Raw genomic sequence first — 22,987 nt, forward strand, 5'->3', positions numbered from 1 at the left:
CGAGATACCACTATGTCACCCACCATCCGAGGTACATTGTATCTGCAGGTAATTTTCACAACGATCAAGAATATCTTCCTGCTGTTTCTCAGACTTGAGTCGACTGCCTGAGCTTCAGGCGTCCATGAAAACACACCTTCATCGAATCAGGCTTTGTTGACAACACATGCCTTTGTGGCCATGATCTGTCACGCTCAGATTCCCAATTTTCTAGACTTGGGAAGGTCTTTATTGCATGTAGTGCATTACAACCATTCCTAAGTAAAAAATCAAATAACTCAGCATCCTGCAGAATCTTAATCTTTTATGTTCTTATATTTCCAAAAAATGGAAGCACACTTTGTGTTTAGGCATTCCCACTAAATATATGTTAGTGTTAACAAAGTACATCGATTGGGCCTTGATCATAATTACATTGTGCAAAAACCTGGGGTGCGGGGAGAGGGTGTGTGTGTGTGTGTGTGTGTGTGTGATATCACTTCCTGGGATTTCATTGAGATGGTGAGGGGTGCATTATGTTACGTCTGTTACCACTATGGTTTTGGTGAAATGATTCCACTTCAGTTCCTACCTTCACGCAAGACAGTGCACCATGTTTTCCTGAAGCTCACCTGGCGAAACTTGAGCTTCTGACCCCATTGACATGGATCCTCAAAACCTGTGTCATGGCACATGGGTTGCCACATGAATTAAAACGAATCCACTCTTTGGAAATGGTATGAAAGGAACCAGGGTTCACCACATTCCAACATAAATCGAAGATATATGTTTGAATTATTGAAGATGTGCACATTACTCTGAGCCAGAACTGAAGGCAACACCTGAAATATTATTAAGGAATCCCTTTCCTCTCCAACTATGCACTGGTGTTAATTTCCAACCAGTCTCTTAAGGATTCATATGGAGTTTTTACCAGGAAAGAAAATTGTTTATTGGGCACGTTTGTGGCGGTATTTGTAATACATATTTCACCCTTGCCTGGACAATTTGCAAACAAATGTGTTGACTGTTTAAAAACAAATAAGATTCCACATATTTGACTTACTTAAAGAAAACAGGTGCCAAATGAAATGGCAAGCATGTTGACCTCACATTTGCTTTGAAATGTCATGATGTTTAGTCACATCTAATCATTCCTGTTTGTGTTTGCATACAATGCACGTTTTGGCAGTTTTTACCCTCCTCGATAACCCCTCTGTGTAAAGTGAGGGGCAAAATGGTGCTAACCTGCCTGGTATCACACTAAAGGACACCCAATAAGAACTGAGTTTCCAGTGATAGGAATAAATAAACAAAGTATTCTGGTACAGCAGGACAGTAAGACCACCTTATAAACATTTATATATTAAAGGTATACCACCAGCTCCTATACACCTATGTAGGTAAAGGGGCTGGTATGTACCCCTACAAACTACCCATTAAAAGACAGTCACACTGGAAGAATAACAAAAACTTTGCAAGTAAAAGCCCATTCATTTATTTACTAACCAGCCACCATGGAATCTTAGAATGTTCACAATAAACATGTAATACAAGAAGAATTGTGTTCTTTAATATTATTATTATTATTATATTATTGTTATTATTAATAAATAATAATAATAATAATTTGAATGTATGTAAATAAAAGGATATCAACGTGGTTCCTTCACTATTAGCAAAGTTGGCACCACAATATGATGTATGTACAACTTGTTTACATAATTCGTGTTGGCTTGCCTGTGACATCTCCCTAAAAGGTGGGCACACATGCAATCACTTGTTGAAACAGCTACACATATTTCTAAACATGTATTCCAATGAAACACAATTCAAGTCCAATTACTTACACAATGCTATTCCCCCAGTGTATTTAAATAATTTGAGTGGTTTGTACATCACATAGATTTTCGTATAGTGAAGCATATATGGTTTAGAATAATTTATTTTATCCAGTATCAATAATAAGTATTGGTACCAGAAAGAGTTTGCATAAATATCAACACTGTTATTCAATAAAAATCAATCCCCTCCATGTAAATATGGTGCTGAGCCATAATGAGTGGTGTCTAATTCTACATGTTTGGGTTAGGGAAGCGGTGCTCTCAATGGAGAATACACATTTGATGTTGGTTCACTCCTCCAACATCCAACATAGGAGAGTGGTCTTGTGATGTTCTAACACATGGGTGAATACCCCTCCCTCTTCACTTCACAAAGCTGGTCCCACTGTGCAATCTAAGGAAACAGGAGTGAATGTAAACTATATTAAGATCATTTTTTATGGGGATGGAAATGACACAGCTAAGCTCCCTTTATCTCCACATGTCTCTTTTAAGTATCTATGGCTTTCAAAGGTCTTGCGTTATCAAGCAATTCTTGGTTAGGCTATGGAATGTAGCCATTCAATTCACAGCCTAAGTGGTTGACTAAATCTGCTAAAACACCCTGGGTACCACTTTATTGGATTTAATTTAAGAAGAATTATGCTTTAACTGCACAGATAAGCTATGAGTTCTAAATTGTGTACACAGCGCAGAAAAATGCAATTGGTTCTTATTGAAATTAACTCTTGTTTGGCATTGAAAAGTGTGGAAGAAAAATGCATTTCACACTATGATCTCAAGAGAGTCTATATGGAATGAGCACCCCTAAGTGGAAATCAAATCCCATCCTCACTCCTGGGACATGGGGAAAAAAGGACTTATGAAAAAAGAGTTTTCATACTCACTTTTGAATAAATATTTAAGGCCCATCACCAGCAGGGACCTTCAAGCATTCCAAGGGTAATCCCAGTTCTCTGGACTCTTCTGGTCCCTTTCACCCTTTTTCAGGAAATCAGATAGGCCACAGGTTAATCTGTTTCAGGTTCCCTCATGGGTAGCTTCCTTTCATCACCAGACATTATCTAAGTTCAGCACTCATCCATTAGGAACAGGACTTCCCCTTCTTGACAGCTTTCAAAATCATAGCCTTTTTTTATTCCCTTTGTGTTTCTACTTTTATAATGGTACTTATTCCCACACTTTGTCATGACGATGTCAGACGTTTTGAGTGATAACATATTTCCATTGGCTTGCTCAATAGGAAGACAACGACAGAGAATACAATACAATCCCCCAAATCTTCATATGTTGACCACATTTTCAATACATGTGAAAATGTGGGGATTGCCTGATCTCACAGCTTTAAATGCAAATTCAATTTATGTTTCACATTTCTTTGTGGCAACATGACACATTGATGAGATATGGGTTTCTGGATTGCCCCGGTGCTAGCGAAAACAGTGATACCAAACAAAATGTGTATGATCAAATAGGAAGATTTATAAATATTTCTGATTTTATTAACCATTAGCCATACTACAAATGTCAAATTTAAACTCATTTGATAGAGGATTGCATCACGCCCATAACACACTTTTCTGTTTGATTCTAGGTCATAAGATTGTGGATTTATATTGAACAGTATTTTTTAATGCATTTATGAGGTCTGTTGCATCTTAAGTGTAATTTTCTTAAATTATGAAACCCTTGTGCTACCATCATGAGTCATGCAAACTGCTCTCAGAGGCACCATTGTCTATTTTCCATTACTGGGCATCTGGTTGACTTTATTGCCTTAATTGATGTCAAGAGGTGACACTTTAAGGACATTGTATCTTCTTGAGACTGTGAGCTAGGAGTGCAGGACTCTGACCATATGGTAATTTTAGATTATTATCTTTGCAAACACCATGAATTGGATATGTCCCATTACTCTGGAATCTTTGTACAGATGGTTCTTTGTTCTGTGAACCCAATGGGACTCATTATGAGTTTGGTGGTATTTCAGTGGTAAATCCACCAAAATTACCATCAAGGGGGGGTCCCAAAATTTATTTTTTTCCTTTGCGCATGCCTACATCCAAAACCTCTGGATGGATTTCCCCCAAATTTGCGGCAGAAGCAGCGGCTTGGTCCCGAAAGTGTGCTTTTGTAAATTTTGTGAAAATCCGTCCAATAGTTTTTTTTTTAAACGATCAAAAAGTAGGTCTCAGAAAATGTGTGATATCTATGTCCGCTCCGCGGACACATTTCCCTTTTCGCTCCATGGACAGGTCACCAATTGGTTTGCGTCATGTCCGCGGACATGCAACGCGTTTGCTGATTGGATGATGAAGAGCGTGAAGTGCGTCAGATTGTTCCGATGCGCCCGCCATCTTGGATCCGTGTTTTGTTGTCTGCGGACATCGCAGCAAAAACATATTAAAAAACACAACATTGCACTTATTAAATTTATCAAATAATCTCTGGGGAGGTGCGGGTTGATGAGGATGGGATGGGATATGGCTGCAAGAAGCAAAAAACTGTGTTTCTTTGTCACGAAAGTCACACGGTACATTTGGAGGTGTTCCACAATATAATGTGCCTAAAGTACAGGTGAAAGAGATTGCATTTTGGCATTGAAGGGATGGAGATGTATAATTATGGAATTGTGGACTTGTAAATATAGACTGTTGCTTCTGTAGTCTGCAACCTCAACTTTATCTTGTGGTATTACAGAGTAATACTACATTCCGAATGCCCGTTACTCTATATTGTTTATATTGGTTGCCGAATATTTATTACTATTAAATAGAAGCAATTTTGGGTTATTTTACACTCTTAATTAAAATGCTTGATGTTTATAAATTGATGTGCTGTGGTACAACCAGCGCGCGGCAAATAAAGGGCTAATGTGTCTGTGTTAAAATGTAATTAAAATAATAATGGAGTCAGACTGGCACCCTCTAGAGTCTGGCATCTGAGGCAGCCACATGCAGTGTCTGATGCAAAGAATAGCCCTTCACGTGTATGAGAATAACAGTTGTCATCGATGCGGTGAGCGAGTTGTTACAAAGTGAGAATGTATTTTGATTAGAGTGAAGGTCACCAGCTTTGAATTTTTGGTTGCGAGCTAAGGAAGCCCACGCATGGGACACACAGTATAAGGTTCAATTGTTTTTTGACCTTGAGAGAAAGGGAACATTCTGTAAGGAATGCAATGAGAGGAGGTTTGTAATAATGAAGATTTGATAAGGTTATGCATTCCAAAAGTGTGTAAGGAACATGTAAATTAAGTTTAGGAAGAATCTTTGGTGCGCAAGCAGTGAGCGTTACGGTCTGACTTATGCCAAGAGAATGGAAATGGTGAATATAATGTAAGTTTGAAATATGAATTGCAAGTACCATCTTTGTGTGTAGATGTCTTTTTGACGTGGTTATGGGGAGTGCAGCATCGAGGTGCATGTAGACCACCACTAGGTTCACCCAGGTTCAATGCTAATATTTCATTAAAATGTCATATATGACCATATCGAATTGTGTATCAGTTTCCATGTTGTTTTCTCTTTGTTGAGATTGTTTGATATCTGTGCTAATCGCTAGTTTAAACTCTATGCCGAATTAATAAGTCAATAGATTAATTGTAATAAAGTTCGGGTATTGAGACGCATTTTCTGTTATGTTTTCGAAACAGATATATTCTGCCTTTCTGCGATCGTCATAGATTCCAGATGCCAACTGGCGGCTTCTTCAATCGGCAGCTGAACATAGCTGTCAACGCCTGGATGACAGTGACTCTTTTTTGGGACGATCGGCCAGGGCCCATATATCCTTATGCTGTACTAGTGATTAGGAGTAACATAACATCCTTTACGGTGGTCTAGCCCCAAGTTGATGCAGAAGCACTGGAATTCACTGTACGACCCAAGCGGTTCTTTTACCGAAAATGAACACGTTGTGTACGCAAAAAGAACAACATGTGCCTCACGATAAACATTTTGGATCGCGAGCGAAGAAACAAATTTGCAATATAATTGAATATGGCAATAGTCGGATGTTCTCGAAGCGTTTCTTGTGAAATAAAAGTACTTTACAAATTGTACAGTGTTATTGTTTTCTTTTAAAGTACGGTGTAATATTCCGAAATGTGACGTGCTGTGTTGTTAGTCGATGTGTGTTGATTTTTGGGTTCTGCGTCACGTCACGTAGGTCATTATGGGCGTGTTTGGCTACACTGACGAGGAACGTCACCGAGAAAGGTGTAGAATATCACTAGGTTTGGTGATGTGAGGTTCAGGGACGGGGCATATGATTTAGTGACATCAGGGCAGTTTACATTAGGCAGATGCAGCAATGGATAAGAATAGCAGAAGATGGAAGTGCCCTGCTGCCAGATTTCGTATGTTTTTGAAAGAGGAAAAGTGAGGTAAGTTGAATTGGAAATGTTTGCGATAGATCAACGTATGTATAAAAATACATGGCCGAATCCTCAGGCCAATAATATTTTCTGAGCATTGCACTTGTGAAACTTATGAAATAATGTCTGGGGAGGTGAGGGGTCATGAAGATGGGTGGGATATTTCTGACCTGATTTCGAATGAGTTTACAAAGTTTGGTATGATTTTGTGCAGGGGGGGTAGCTTATATGACGATTGTATGTGCATTCATTTGACACTTTTGCAAAAATAAAACGTGGGTGGATTTCCAGCAAACTTGCGTAAGGCGCATTGGCAAGGATCTACAAGCATGGTTTTGCAAATGTGGCAGTGTTTTCTTATTTGACAAGTGTCATAATGTAGTTTAAAAAAAATAGTGGTATAGCTTTAGTGACTGAGGGGTAGCCTGTGGCCATGGCCAGTGGCCAGAATGTCCGGTTCATGATATAAGGTCATGGAACGGAGGATGAACGCCCCAATATTGCCATTAGCATAACACAAAATGCAAATGGAAATATTGGAAAATCTTATTGAGTCTACGTACTTTACAGAGAAATATAAAGTAGATGGAGTCTATACGTTTTATTTTTTTCTATTTTTTGACTGTGAAAGCTGGTTCCTAAAGGAACATTTCTTTTGTTGTTTTTGGATGTATTTCTTTTTGGCAGGGGAGCTAAGAACGAAAGGTGAGGAGGGAAATGGGGAAAGAGGCACCAAACACTAATATGGAGGGGCAGGTGGACAGGGGAAAATGTTGCGCGTGTGTTATTTCTAAGGTAGGGGGCAGTGTTTGTTATGCTCCTTGATTACAGCAGTGGTGGTCTCTCTTGGGGAGGAGGGATGGCCTTAGAGGATGCCATTTTAAGATAAATAGCAGTTTTGCTAAAAGTATATACTGTGTACTAGATTGTTAATGGATGAGTACGAATAGGTGTTGGAGCTGTGCAAGGGAAATGTTGAAGTTGAAAGTTCCTAGATCGGTAGAAAATGCAGTTCCAAACTGTCCACGAAGCACAGATCTTATTGTGAAGTGCGTACGGGTTCTTGGACACGTCATCATGCTCGCGCCATCATATGGTCATGTGGCACTCTCCGGAAGGTCTGCATTGAAGTCAGATGTTTGTAGACATTATGGTTAAGTTGTGCTACTAAAAACCTATGAAATTCAGTGAAAAAACTTTGTTAAAGGGACGTTATGGTTCCAAGTAAAACCGAAAAAACCCTGAAATTCGCCAGTTATGGTAAGCTAAGCACCCATAACTCGCACCACCACCGTGCACTGCTAAGACTAACACCCAGGACTTCAAAGATGACATCACAAACGTTTCTTGTTTGCAGATTGCAGTAATGTGCATTGTTTCAGTTCAGCAAAGGTACCAATTTTATGAATGCAAATATTTCCATTTTGAACTGGGGCTTTCATCATTTCTTGTTTTCAATTTAAATTTTGTTAAAATTCAGTTCCTGTGTCAGTTCCAAGGAATGTTTCTGGGGTGGGTGGTGGGGGGGACCTTGCATCATTTGAAGGGTGCTGTCTCTCAGGGGAGAAGGTACCTACCTGCATCCCATATGTGCATCATTTTCGTGGTAGCTACTGAGAACCACAAATCATGAATGAAGCAATGCATTATTCCGTTGCCGCTCCATTTCTCTTTCATCTTCCCCTAAAGCATATGATGCCAGTGCCTGCCAAATGATTATCTAATATCTTTACACAAGCTCAAACATTTGGCTTGTCCAATGATTGATTTTAACAAGACTTCAGTGCAAGGAGCAGATATGAGCACACACATATTGTTTATAAGTGAAGTCGCTGAATGCACAGTTGGTTAAGACATAGCCATAAAAACAGTGATAATTTACAACTGTAATGAAGCCACTAATTCTAAAATAAACTGCTCACATACAACATTGACAAGCCCTATCCAGCACAAAGTGTGATGTTACTTTTGATAGAGCTAGCTCAAAGAGATCCCAAGATGGTGTGTTTTGAGCAGGAAGGGGCAAGTAGATGGTGAGAAAGGGATTAGTATGGCCATGGGCTATTAATGGGTTTGTTAAAAGCAAAACAACAGCCAGAAGCTGTATGTCCCTAATCGCATGCCAATACCTATCTGCGCTCAAATGCAAACCTTTCAGCTTATAGGTGCTACGAAAGTGCCACGTAATAGCCAAAACTAAAAAGGAAGCTGGAACTACTCCTCTAGCGTCTTCCCACTGTTGATAGACACATCTGAGGTTTTGGCAATTGCTAATATCAATCCATTGCTGTTAAGAGCATAAGCGGCTTCAAACAATATTTTGACTTGATGATCTGTCCTGAATTCAATCTGGGTAATGACTGAGTGCCGTGGGAGATCAAAGTTTATTTTTCCCAACATTGGGAAAAACCACATATGTTGGATTGCATATGCCGATGACGTGGTGCTTCTAGACCACACGCTTGTGGGCTTGAATCCTTCAGTACAGGAACTCTGAATTCTCGGAGGAGAATAAACTTGTTTTGAATCAGGGCTAAACGAGACATATGTGTGTTGGTGGGGGTAAGGGTTGCCAGGAAGTTGTTATATTAATGGGGCACTTATCAAACGTGTTGTAGAATATAAATATCTTGGAGTGAGCATAGATGAAGATCTGAAATATAGTACAATGAAACAGGATAAGAATACGAGAGGATATGCATTAACTAAGTGTATAAATAAATTCTCAGCTTTAAACGCTGCTTAACGTTTAAGGCGGATCCTTACAGTCTACAGACAAGGCATGGTTCCAGCGGTGGCATATGGCCTGGAGGCTCTATGCCCCTTACATTTTGGCTGGCTTAGTAGATTCGAAGGAGGTATATGGAAACGGAATATGGGGCTCCCTAATTGTGTACCTCTTGAGGCTATTCGCCTGGAAATTGACATTACATCGCTCATAGGGTTGATACTTCTGAAAAAAAAAGAGGGACCCTCTTTATAAAAGCACAAGCTGATGCCCTCTGTCCCATGCTGACATTCATGGGAGAGATGCCAAATAGTAAATATCCTGATGCCCTAAAAACATATTCCCAACAGGTTGAAAGCCTGTTTGAAACAACTATTGAATGGTCCCCAATTGCGTGAAAGATAAGTGTAGGTTGATCAAGGAATTTACAAACAAATCCAAAGTATGGGATTGGTTGCTAAACCATGAACATTTGGCTACACTGAAAATCTTTAGGGATTGTGTCTCAATACAAACCACCTACCTGACACCACAAAACTATTAGAAAGGTGTCCCTCTGCTGCATTGTGGAGATTTTTATTACTACTCTGCTTGAATCAGTTACCACTTATGAGGCCTTTGGGAGCTGGATTGGGCAAATCAAGTTATGATAGGGAACGTAGGCTTTGCCAAAAGAAGCATGTATTGGAATCTGCAAGCCATGTACTCACGTGTTGTAAAAATGTGGATGATCTATACATAATGTATTTGGGCCTGCATGTACACAGTCTTACAGAGATTGAGAGTGATGACGTTTGGTGACAATGGGCTCTATCAGAAGTTGGGCGGTATCCTGATGGTAAACCATCAACGCAATCACCATTATTGCAACTTGGTCCGGTAGTATTAGAACCGGATCCCAAGTTACGGTGGCAGTGTAAGTGCCCGTTTTTTTGTTGAGTCCGTAGCACTCAATGGGGCATTTTCGGTGCAATTACCGTGCAATTACTGCCACGATAATTGCACCGAAAATCGGAGGAAAGTCAGCATATTCACCTCCAGCTTCTAGCTGGAGGTGAATCCTCCGAGTTTCCCCCAAACTGGGGGTTGGGCAGAGCAGTAATGTGGGAGTAATAGCTTTACCGCTAAATTTTTACTGCACTGCCCAACCCCTGATGAGACCCAATGTCTGTTGGACTCGGATCATAAATGTAATGTGTCACTATTTAAACTCTGGTGCTATTAGAAAGTTTATGATTCCATTAAGGTAGATTTTGAGTGCTGTTGGGAATTAGTGCAATATAGAGTAAATGAAATGAGTGTATGAATTGATAGCATTTTTGCTTGTTTTATCATTTTGTCTCTCTTTATTTTTATATATATTTGATTGAAATGTTCTCTTTTAATGTAATTGTTAGTGATGTATTAGAACTATTACTTTTTTATGGGATTGAAGTCTTAATTGTATTTTCTTTTTGTAATATTAATCATTGTATAAATGTGAAAGGTTTTTTAAACTAAATCACGAATAAAAAAATAGAAAAATCTGGGGACTCTTCTTCTTTTAGCTTTTGTCGAAAGATGGACTAGGCATGTGCTCCAAGAAAATGTGTGATCTTTTATACGTATCAGTCAAGATATGGTGGCCTATTTTCTGCCTTTTGTCCGGCTTAAGGGCTTAAGTTGCTCAGAGGGCATCATTTCTCAATCCTCTATATATAAAATATAGAAAACACCACAACCATCCTGGTGTTCCTGCCTTCCAATGGCAGTTGGAGGCTGCTAGGCCTGGAACTGGAGTAGGGAAATAAAGGGCCTGGGCATGTGGAAGCTGGGTATGCAAACCCCAAAGTACCCCTAACTGTGCATGTAGAAACTGGCCATACCTGTTACTCTGCATGTGGTAGTTGCCAATATCTGTCACGGGGGATGTGGTAATTTTTGAACGTAATGCATTTGGCATGTTTCCATGGGCCCTTTTTTTACCTTGCCCCAGATAACTTTTCAGATCTGTAATGTGCATGTGAGAGGAAGGACACCTTTTCTCTGATATTATAACTAGCCATACATTCTTCTGGAAATGTGGGAGTTGTCCATGCTTGCTATTGGTAATGTGAAGGCTGGTCATTCCTGTAACTGAGAATGCGAAACTGCACATACCTCTGAATAAGTATATTGTTATCTACCTTGGGATCAAGGAATAACTGCAATAACTGGAAACCACACAGAGGACCTGGATTTCAAACCTCCTTTATTTTTCACCTCCTTACTCTTAATCATACTGCCTCACATCCTACCGTCACCTCTGCTTCCTCCCACGTGTCCCTCCCACCACGTGCTTCCTTCCATGTCAGGCCTGACACATTAAAGGGGCAGTGTCCCATCAACTCTATAACACCACCCCCTCACAAATGTCCTTTGATCATCTCAGCATTCTTCTACCAGATGCTTTGGTCTTCTGATTATTCTCTGGGATCTTCCTCTTTTATTGTCTTGTTGTATCTCTCGTTTCTTTCGTTCTTCTCGCTGAGGGATCTCTAGAGCCCCTTGAGCCTTGGAACCCAGTTGCATCCCGCATCATGATTGGTTGACCCCCTCACCAAATGAGTGGGCTGCCTCGAGCCGGGAGGCAAAGCCGGCCCTCTTCCTAGGGCCCACACTCTAAGGCTCAGGACCTGTCTTTCCTCCATGCTCCTGCTCGGTGGAGGTTGTCCTTACCATGCTGGCATCCCACGCTACCTCCCGACTCCTCACAACACCAAGGACCTGGAAACTACATTAAGATGGCCGCCGCCGCAATGCCACACATTGCCTGGACCTTCCTGCCATGGGTTAGGCACCCAGTTGATCCTGCATCATGAGTGGCTGACCCCCTCACCAAATGAGTGGGCTGCCTTGAGCCGGGAGGGGAAGTTGGCCCTCTTCCTAAACCCTGCACTCTAAGGCTCAGGACCTGTCTTACCCTGTCTTCCTGGGAATTCCGGTGCCGGTGTCAGTTCGACCCAACGGAACTCTTCCCACGGTGATACTGCAACAAGTACACTACAACTTGAGACTATCCACTAAAGTGTTGTTACACTATGACTCACTAAACTTCTCTCTGACACTCCAAAAATATCTGCCAACGCAATATTATTCTCGCGCCATAACTGGTACGATACCCCACTGTATACATTGTTGTAACTACTGTATTGACTGTGTTTCGATTTACTCAGACCATTATGATTTTTAATCTGTGACAGCCCATTTCCTCAGCCGGTCCCTCAGTTCCTTTGTGTTTTCTCCCCAAACATGATCGTTCGTGATTGTATGTGTACTCCCTACACCATGTATGCTTACCCCCTGCCGCTTGGTCGCCCATTTTGATATGTGTTGTCTCCCACACCCACTGGTCGCACGTAAGCTGTGTGCGGTCTCACTCCCTTCTTTAGTTGCCCTACCCTGCACCCTTCACCTTCCATACCTCTACTCCCCCTCCCCATCTCAGCAATTCCCTTCCACACCTGTTCTTACTGTTTCTACGCAACAATATGCTGCTACCGCTCTGCTAACTGGGTTGACCATACCACCTATTTTGACCCTACTTTCGTATGCTGCTGCCGTCCTGCAACTTGTGGCCGGACATCATATCTGTACCATCTAACGGGATTTATGCACTGATATGCTGTTGCCGACCCTCAAGATGGGGCGAGCGACGTGTCTCTACCACACCTAATTGTGTCTTTTGCATCGTTATAATGCTGCCGCCCTGCTACATAGGGCCGGGCAACATGTCTGTGCCATCTAGTCTGACTTCTGTACTGGCATGCTGTTGCTGACCCGTCAGAGGGGTCGGCCAACATGCCTGTGCCACCTACCCCAGACCTTTGCATCGGTATATGGCCGCCTCCTTGCAACATGGGGCCGGGCATCATACCCGTACCTCCTATTCTTGACTATTGCATTTGTATGTTGCTGTTGAACTGTAACATGGGTTGGGCAATATGTATGCACTTGAAAGCACTATTTAACTAAACAAGCCGCACCCTGCCACAAGGGCCTATGTAACATGAACGTAACAATGTCTGCACAAGCACTTATGTCACCAAGTAAGCCTTCTTGTACAGCACCACGATGCCTGAGGGCAGTTGCGCGCTCTATAAATGCAAATAAATAAATAAATAATCAGCACTTCTTCTCCTGTTCTGAATTCCATCCGTCTCGCTCATCTCCTGCGATCGCCCTCTTCCTTTGCTCAGCGTTTACTTGAGGCATCTCTTTCACCTCAGTATCCTTGTCCCCCTGTTCTGCTGGTATTTTGAGAAGCCTGGTGTTAACTTGATATGCCATCATGATTTCGGCTGGTGCCCTCCCTGTAGCCTCATGCAACGTGTTCCTGTAATCACTTAGCACCCTGCATAAGGCTTGGTGTGCTGAGGTTCCTTCTGTGTTTGCTCTCTGAATTGTCTTCTTGATGGATAACATCAATTCCTCAGCCATCCATTCTTTTGGGGCCAATGTGGTGGGATTTTCTGATGTATGAACCACATGTGTCTGGCAAACTTTGTAAATTCGTGCCCATTGCAAGGGGGCCCATTATCCAACTTGATGGTGTGTGGGATCCCCCATTCACTGAGTATTTCGTCCATAACTCCTGCCAATAGCTTTTACCGGCTGTGTGATCGCTTGCTACTCCTTTCACTGGGTATAGGAAAAAAGCCCATGCATATTACTCAGTATCTGAAAACAGTCCTTTTATTTATTCTTTTGTTCAGATAGCCACTTGGGAGTACCAAGAGGGAAAAAGGGCCATGCACGGATTGGAAAATGTACACATGGACAGTGCAAATCAGGAAGAGGACAGGCTTCTTCTGATGGGAAGCCAAGGCAGAATTACATAGACTTGAGACTACAATTATTTCTCTGAGGCCTGTGAATCCATCTTTACTGGGGTCTGTTTCTCTCTTTAAGATTGTGTGAAGGCTTGTAGGTAGAGTATGGTCTTTCTGGCTTTCCTTAACTTAAAGTGATCCTTAGATCTGAAGGCACATTGTTCCATCGGAAAACGGCCAGCTTTCTAACACCGAACCCCACATTTTTGCTTCTTGATAGTCAAAGTCTGCAATAGGTCGGTGACCTGAAGATTATGGTGGGGGCACCATGTTTTGGTAGTTTGTAGGTATTTAGGACTATTATCTCAAAGTGCTGAGTGTGTTAGTCACAGGAGCTCAAAGAGCCAATTTTTCTCCTCTGGTTGGCGGGGAAGAAACTTTAGCACTGGAGTGGTGTCATTGTGTCTCTTTAGGCCTTAAACCTTAGCTGTAGCCTGATTCTAAATCACATCCAAGTTATTCATAGTTTTTATTTTTTTCGCCTGGAACTGCACATAGCCTGCTACAAGTTCTAGGCATCTCACCATGTTGACCTGATATTGGAATCCAAGGTGTACGAGGCATGTGGGAGCTGACCATACCTACAACAGGCATGGTGCTAACTGACCATTCCTCTAACTGGGAAAATATCAACTGGCCAAACATTTTAATGATTGTGTGAGGTCTGGTCATAGCTGTGACTGCAGGGGCATGCAGCAAGTGCCCATGCATGTTTCCGAGGGAGCTTGCAACTTTGGGCATCATTCTGAGTTGGGTGGTATCCCGGCGCTAATGGCGCCGGGATACCACCCAACACTATTAACATTACCGCAACTCGGTCCGTTGCAATTCGCGCCTGATCCCGGGTTGCAGTGGGGAGGTAAATCCCCATTCCCATAATGAACCCAATGGGGGTTTCTTGGCACTGTTACCGGTGGCGCAATCAGCACTGCACTAATAGCGCCGAAAATCAGGCAGAAAGGGGAGGTAAAACTCCCACTTTCCACCCAACTCAGGATTGGGCTGAGCGATAAATGTGGAGGGAATAGGTTTGCTGCCACATTTTACCACTCCGCCCAACTCTTGATGAGGCCCAATGCCTGTAACTGGGCATGTGAATCTTGGGCATGTGTGATACTGGGCATGTAAAAACTGGTAATTCTTCTGACCTGCCATGTTTAAGCTGGCCAAACTTGCTTCTGAACCACTGAAAATTGGCAATATATGTTAGTGGGCATATGGAAACTAACATTTCGGGTCTTTCGTTGCACTGCATGAACTGGACAAACACTGTATGTATGCACTGGGGTCTTTTGAAAACGTGGAAAATACATACATTACTGCAGCACTGTGGAAAATGAGGAGTATGCGAACTACTCTAAGAACTGGGAAGCACGCATTACATAGCATTGTGTGAACTTGAACAATGTCTACTTGGGGTAGCATTTTGTAAAATAGTCAAATATATTCAATACTGTAACATTGCCTGTTTTAATTAAATAAATATATGAGTATGGCAGCGGGCAAAATAGAAAAATATGACCCTTACTTTGGCACTGTGAAAAATGCAAATGTCCATCATGTTTTGGTAGTGGGACTAGTAGATGGTATAGAGTTGTCTGCTTGCTGGGGCCGTTGATAGCATGTGAAGATAAATGATGTGCTGACAAGTGGATTCTTACATTGTACTGATGACATGGGGAGATCATATTTGGTCACGAGAACAGTTTATCCTAGAACAGCCGCTATAGAGAGCTGTAACAAATCTGAATATTATAAACTCTCTGGTTCATCCGTGGGCTCTTTAGCCCCTAGATTTACAAAATAATTCACATCAGTGATGTCCGAAGATATAGCCACTATCATAAGGGCGTCCTTTCAAAGGGGAATCTTTCCTACTCTACTTAAAACAGCTCAGCTAAACTAAACTCAGCGGTTCCTTGGGTTTTGTGAAATTTCAGGCCCATATTTAACCTACCCTTCCTTAGTGAGATCATGCAAGGAGAAGTCACCTTTCAATTGTCCAAGTATGTGGAAAATGGGCCTCATAACTATTACGGAATGGGTTAACGGGCGCCGCTAATGGTGGCAGCGCCGTTAAACCCATTCCGCAATATTACGAGGTTCCCTTGCGGGACCCATTGTTAGCTCCCACACCCATCCCATTGAGCCCTATGGGGGAATGGGGAAGGTCCGGGCACGGGTTCCCTGAAGGAGGAATTACCGGGCCCTCCAAACGTAATTCCCCATTCAGGGAACCCAGACCTGATTTTGGAGGCAGCCATGGCGCCATTAGCACCATGGCTACCTCCAAAGTCGTCATGAGGCCCTATCCTCTATCTGCTTCGCAGTCAGGGTTTCGGCCAGGTCCTAGTAGAAAGACTTTGGTCGTATGTACCTGAGAGAAATCTTTGGCCATTAGAGACCCAGGAGACTCAGCAGCCCTGATTCTCCTCAATCTCTCAGCTGCCTTTGACACGGTAGATCGTGATGCACTGATTCAGCGAATTAAGTCTCAGATGCATGTGTCAGGACCAGCACTGGCGTGGTTAAAATCTTACCTGCCTGGCAGGAGTCAAAAGGTCCACCTTGGAAACTTACTGCTGGCTAGGAACTGGTTGTCTTGTACAGTTCCACAGGTCTCAGCCCTTTCACCTCTACTATTTAATGTATATCTAGATCCCCGTTAGCACCAATTATTGAAAGCTAGGGTTTTGAATGCCAGTTATATGCGTATGGTGCACAGATTCTAGTGTACATAACAGTAACGACACATGTAAGAAAGTAGGATAATGTGTGTCTGGGAGCCATAGAGAGATAGAGGCAGGATAACGTCCTCCAGCTTAATGGGGAAAAAACTGAAATTGTACTGCTGTGTAACTCGAGGGAGATCTCTCTGTCTTGTATGTGGCCTGCTAGTCTAGGGACTCCACCTGCCCCAGTTGATGTAGTCAGAAACTTGGGAATGTTGTCCTTTGCTCCTCAGGTGGATTCTGTAGTGAAGATCGCCCACCTGCATCTGAACAATATAAACAGATGTGGATATTTTTTAGATTCAAACAATTGTTATGTTATGTTATGTTATTTTGCACTTATATAGCGCCTTATATACCATTGGTATGGTCTGAAGGCGCTGGTAGGTTGAACGCCCTTGGGAACCGGTCAGTAGAGGGAGTAGAGAGAGTCCAAAGGTGCGTGTGCGCACCAGGTATGTGTGCAGCTGGTGCGGAATTCCTGTGGCAGCTGCTTCCTAGCGGTAGGTGTGGTGGCTGATAGATCAGGAGTATGTGTTCGATCTGGCCGGAATTATCCAGACCGAGAGTGGCAGCGTTAGGCCTGAGGAGAACGCTTGGCTGGGGGTGTGAGACCAGCAATGTTTACTTAGAGTGATGGGGAGTGAGCGGCAGATGTTGATATGAGAACAGTTATACCGAATGGTGTCATAGTATCTCTGTGTTCTAGTTGAATGGTGGTGTAAGGAGAGAGTAAGCGTGGGGTGTGATAAGAGGTATGCATCCACAATCAGCCTCTCTCCACACTCAGCGCCTCTCCACACTCAGCGCCTCTCCACACTCAGCGCCTCTCCACACTCAGCCTCTCCACACTCAGCCTCTCCACACTCAGCCTCTCTCCACACTCAGCAGCTCTGCTCATTCTTCCCCTCTGTACTCTCTTCCGCTCTGCAGGCTCCTCCGTTCTCCACTCTCATACTGTCTTCTGTTCTCTTCACTCATCATTTCCCCACACCCCTCTGCTCTCCATACTCAGCTGCTCTCCACATTCAACCATTCTCTATACTCGTCCGCCCTCCCCACTCATTCGCTCTCCGTACTCGTCGGTTCTCTACACTCATCCGCCCTTCATACTCATCGGCTCTCCATATTCATCCGCCAACTGCATTAATCCTCTACACTCGTCCACACTCATCAGCTCTCCACACTCATCCGTTTTCCAGACTCATCTGTTCTTCGCACTCATCCGTTCTTCGTACTCATCCGTTCTCCACACTCATCTGCCCTCTACACTCATCCGTTCTCCACACTCATCTGCCCTCTACACTCATCCGTTCTCCACACTCATCTGCCCTCTACACTCATCTGCCCTCCACAGTCATCTGTCAACCGCCTTAATCCTCTACATTCGTCCACATTCGTCCGCTATACAGCCTCTTCCGCTATACAGCCTCTTCCTCTCTCCACACTCTTCCGCTCTCCACACTCTTCCGCTCTCCACACTCTACTGCTCTCCACGCTCTTCCGCTCTTCACGCTCTTCCGCTCTCCACGCTCTTCCGCATTCCACGCTCTTCCGCTCTCCACGCTCTTCCGCTCTCCAGACTCTTCCGCTCTCCACACTCTTCCGCTCTCCACACTCTTCTGCTCTCCACACACTTCCGCTCTCCACACTCATCGGCCAACCGCATCAGTCCTCTGCATTCGTCCACACTCATCAGCTCTCCACACTCATCCGTTTTCCAGACTCATCTGTTCTTCGCACTCATCCGTTCTTCGTACTCATCCGTTCTCCACACTCATCTGCCCTCTACACTCATCCGTTCTCCACACTCATCTGCCCTCTACACTCATCCGTTCTCCACACTCATCTGCCCTCTACACTCATCTGCCCTCCACAGTCATCTGCCAACCGCCTTAATCCTCTACATTCGTCCACATTCGTCCGCTATACAGCCTCTTCCGCTATACAGCCTCTTCCTCTCTCCACACTCTTCCGCTCTCCACACTCTTCCGCTCTCCACACTCTACTGCTCTCCACGCTCTTCCGCTCTTCACGCTCTTCCGCTCTCCACGCTCTTCCGCATTCCACGCTCTTCCGCTCTCCACGCTCTTCCGCTCTCCAGACTCTTCCGCTCTCCACACTCTTCCGCTCTCCACACTCTTCTGCTCTCCACACACTTCCACTCTCCACACTCATCGGCCAACCGCATCAGTCCTCTGCATTCGTCCACACTCATCTGCTCTCCACACTCATCCACTCTCCACACTCATCCGCTCTCCACACTCATCCGCTCTCCACACTCATCCGCTCTCAGCACTTATTCCCCCTCCATACTCATTGGCCCTCCACACTCATCCACCCTCCACACTCATTGGCCAACTGCAATAAACCTCTATACTTGTCCACATTCATCCGCTCTACACAGTCTTCCGCTCTATACACTCATCTGCTCAATACACTCATCCGTTTTCCAGACTCATCCGCTCTCCATACTCATTCGCTCTCCATACTCGTATGCTCTCCACACTCATCCGCCCTCCACACTCATCCGCCCTCCACACTCATCGGCCCTACACACTCATCGGCCCTACACATTCATCTGTCCTACACACTCATCGGTCCTACACACTCATGGGTCCTACACACTCATCCGCCAACTGCATTAATCCTCTACATTCGTTCCTACTCATCTGCTCTACACACTTATCTGCTCTACGCACTCATCCGCTCTACGCACTCATCCGCTCTACGCACTCATCCGCTCTCAGCACTCATCCGCTCTCAGCACTCATCCGCTCTCAGCACTCATCCACTCTCAGCGCCCATCCGCTCATCCGCTCTCAGCGCTCATCCACTCTCAGCGCTCATCATTACATTGCTCGTTTAGTACTGTTTGTCTTTATAGTTTACATTCGAGATTGTTTAGCTGTAAATTTCTTGCATCAGGTCGATTGCTGGGTCGGTGTTATTGTGATGAAGCTAGTTTGGAACCGTTTAGTCTTAGGGGAAGAGCCAGGTTTTCAGTAGTTTGCGGAAGGCCGTTAAGTCTTCAGTTAGGCGGATGTGGGATGGGAGCGAGTTCCACAGGGTTGGGGCCAGGGCTGAGAATGATGATCCGCCTAACCTGATTGAGTTTGTCTTAGGAATTACTAGGAGGCCGGCTGAGCTTGATCTTAGGGTGTGAGTGGGGTGGTAAGGTATTAGCTTGTTTTGAAGATATTGAGGTCCAGTTTTATGCAGTGCTTGATGGGAGAGGCATAAGGTTTTGAAAGCCACCCTACGGGCTACTGGAAGCCAGTGCAGTGTCTTAAGGGCTGGGGATACGTGGTCTCTTGGACCAAGCGCAAGTAGCATTTTGGCTGCCGCGTTTTGTGCTCTTTGGAGTTTATTTAGTTGGTAGGTATGAATTCCGAGGTATAGGGGGTTTCCATAGTCGAGTCTTGATATTACGATTGATTGGACTGCAGAGACTCTGTTGGGAAATGAGAGGTATGGAAGGATGCGCCTAAGGTTTTTGAGGTGGTAGTGGCAGGATTTTGAGACATTGTTGACTTGGCGCGAGAGTGTTAGGTCGGAGTCCAGGGTGCATCCAAGATTTTTCACTGTGTTGGAGGGTGTCGGTGAGTTGCCCATTGCGGGTGGCCAGGGTAGTGGGTGCAGAAGAAGGTCGGAGTTGCCGCAGACCATGATTTCTGTTTTGGAGGGGTTTAAAAGGAGGTGGCTTTGGGTCATCCAGAGTTCTATGTTAAGGAGGCAGGATGCCAATTCAGGTCGGGAGTTGGGTTTCCAGTTCAGGAGTTTTAGAATTAGTTGAGTGTCGTCGGCGTAGTTGTAACACAGGATATTGTGAGAACGAATTATTGGTGGGAGGGTGATCAGGTAGAGGTTGAACAGGAGGGCGGATAGACATGCTCCTTGGGGGACTCCCGTGTCGACTGGTCGGGCTTGTGAGGCAAAGCTGGAGAGTGTCGTTATTTGGTGCCTATCTTTGAGGAATGAAGCAATCCATTTAAGGGCGGTTCCACGAATTCCTAGGGAGTGGAGGCGGTCTAGGAGGATTGAGTGATTGATCGTGTCAAAGGTGGCCGATAGGTCGAGGAGGATTAGTGCGGCGCGTCCCGCGGAGTCTGCTGTCATTTTAAGGTCATCCCAGATCGAGGTTAGGGTGGTTTCAGTTCCGTGACGTGATCTGAAGCCTGATTGGGCGGGGTCTAGAAGGTTGTTTGTTTCGACAAAGGCATTTAGTTGGGAGTAGGCGGTTCGGTCAATGAGTTTGGCAAGGAACTTGGTGTTTGAGATTGGGCGGTAGTTTTTGGGCTTGAGAGGGTCGAGCGAAGGTTTTTTAATTAGAGGTTTGACGTGCACTATTTTGAATGCGTCGGGAAAGATACCGGAGGAGAGGGAGGAATTTATGATAGATCTTGCGTGTTCGCCTGCGCAGGTGGAAGCAAAAATGTCTTTAAGGGTTGTGGCAGGGCAAGGGTCCAGTGGTGATCCAAATGGTTTGCGAGCAGATAGAAGTTTGAGAAATTGTTCTGGTGATATTGGACTAAAGGATTCAAACGTTGGTTGCGTAGAGGTCGCGCGTGAAGGGCTGGCCGGTACGGGCAGAGGGTTGCCTGGAGGCTGTAGTAGAGCTAGTTTGGTATTTAGAGTTTTTGTTCTTTCAATAGCCGTGTTGTAAAAGTGGAGGGAGAGTGAGTCGCAGAGTGATTGTGAGGGGGTCGGGACGGTTGTATTACAAGCTGGATTGGTGAATTCTGAGATGATTTTGTGGAGTTCTTTGCTTGGGTTTTTGCAGGTTAGGATTCGGGAGTTGTAGTGGGCTTTTTTTGCTTTCCGAATTTCGGCCTTGTATTGATATAGGTGTCGGGCCAAGGTGGTCCTGCTCTCGTGGGTTTTCTTTTTCTGCCATTTGCGTTCTAGGTATTTGTAAATTCGTTTAGTGGTCTTCAACTCAGGGGTGAACCATCTGGGGAAAGGGCCACGGCGGGTTGATGGTTTACACGGGGGGTGAGTCGCAGAAGAGATGCATTGAGCCATGAGTCAAAGAAGTTAGTTGGTTATTGGGACGGCAGGTGGGTGGTGGAGATTGGAGGAGTGCCACCGCTAGGTCTGGGGTGATCATTAGTTTTTTCCAGCATTTGTGTAAATTCGGAGGTTCGGATGCGAGTACGGGAAGGGGGTTGGGTGAGTGGATGGCGAACGAGAGTATGAAGTGATCGGACCAGATGACTGGGGTGGGGGGCTTTACAAGAATCAGGGTGTTGGAGCTAAAGATGGCATCTAGAGTGTGTCCTTTGTAGTGGGTCGGGCCGTTTATGTGGGGTTGGAGATTAATTGCATCTAAACCGTCAACCAGGGAGTGTGTCTTAGGGTTGTTGGGGTTGTCGAGCCATATGTTGAAGTCACCAAGGAGGGTGAGGTTGGGATGGTTTAGTTGGAGAGTGGCGATGGAATCGCAAAGGTTGTTTGCAAATTGTCTATCGTAGCCAGGGGGCCGGTAGATTATTAGGAAGCTGTGTGAGAGCGATGGGGAGAGGGAAAGTTTAACGAGGAGAGATTCGCAGGATGGGATGGAGGGTTGGTTGTCTATGATTGAGGCGCGGAAGAGAGATTTGAAGACGAATGCTACCCCACCTCCCCTGGACGGACGGTTCAGTGGGAAGAGGGAGTAGTCAGGGGGAAAGGCTTCACTAGCGATTGGGCCAAAGTCATCGGAGAACCAGGTTTCAGTGATGAAAACTAGGGCAGGTTTGGCAAAGGTGAGGAGGTCATAGATGGAATGTCTGTTTTTTGCTACGGAACGGGCGTTAAATAGGATACAGTTCACATCGGCAGGCAAGGTAGTTCTCGGTGCTGGAGCGGGTTGAGGCGGTGGCGAAGGGAGTGGAACGGTGGGGGTAAGGTGGGTGATGCTATAAGGGAATAGTGGGCGGGCGGAAAAATTGGCAGGTTTCGGGCGGGGCTGGGTGGCTGGGTGTGATAGGATGATCGGGTTTGGGTTGGGGGATTTGAGGGAGAGGTGTGGGCGGTTGGGAGTTTCAGTTGCAGTTGCTGAGAAATCGAGGGAGAGGGGTTTCAGGAAGGGGGAGGCCATGGGGGAAGGCGGAGATTGCGGGAGAGAGGTGGTGGGTAGAGACAGGGGAGACGAGGAGTGCTGAGAGATTGAGGGGGACCAGGAGCGTTTCCTCTTTAGTTTCTTTGCTGCGACTGGTGTGTGGGAGAGGGTAGGGGGGCCAGAGGGGGAGAGGGAAGCAGCTTCGGTTCGTGCCAGGGCTAGGCGTGCAGTTTTTAGGGAGGGGAAAGAGTGCGGTCGGGGGGGAAGGTGGTAGGGGTATGAGGGCAAGGCTGTGGGTGGGTGATTTCGGGGTGGGGTGTGACAGGTCTGATAGCGAGGGGAGGAGGTATGGGCAATGCTGGCGGGTCGGTGGTGGGGTTCAGGGGATGAATGGTCTTAGGGTGAGTGACTCGCCATCGTGCTCCTCTGGCTT

The sequence above is a fragment of the Ambystoma mexicanum genome, chromosome 5p, assembly GCF_040938575.1.
Source record: "Ambystoma mexicanum isolate Mex_15411 chromosome 5p, UKY_AmexF1_1, whole genome shotgun sequence".
Classification (NCBI taxonomy): Eukaryota; Metazoa; Chordata; class Amphibia; order Caudata; family Ambystomatidae; genus Ambystoma; species Ambystoma mexicanum.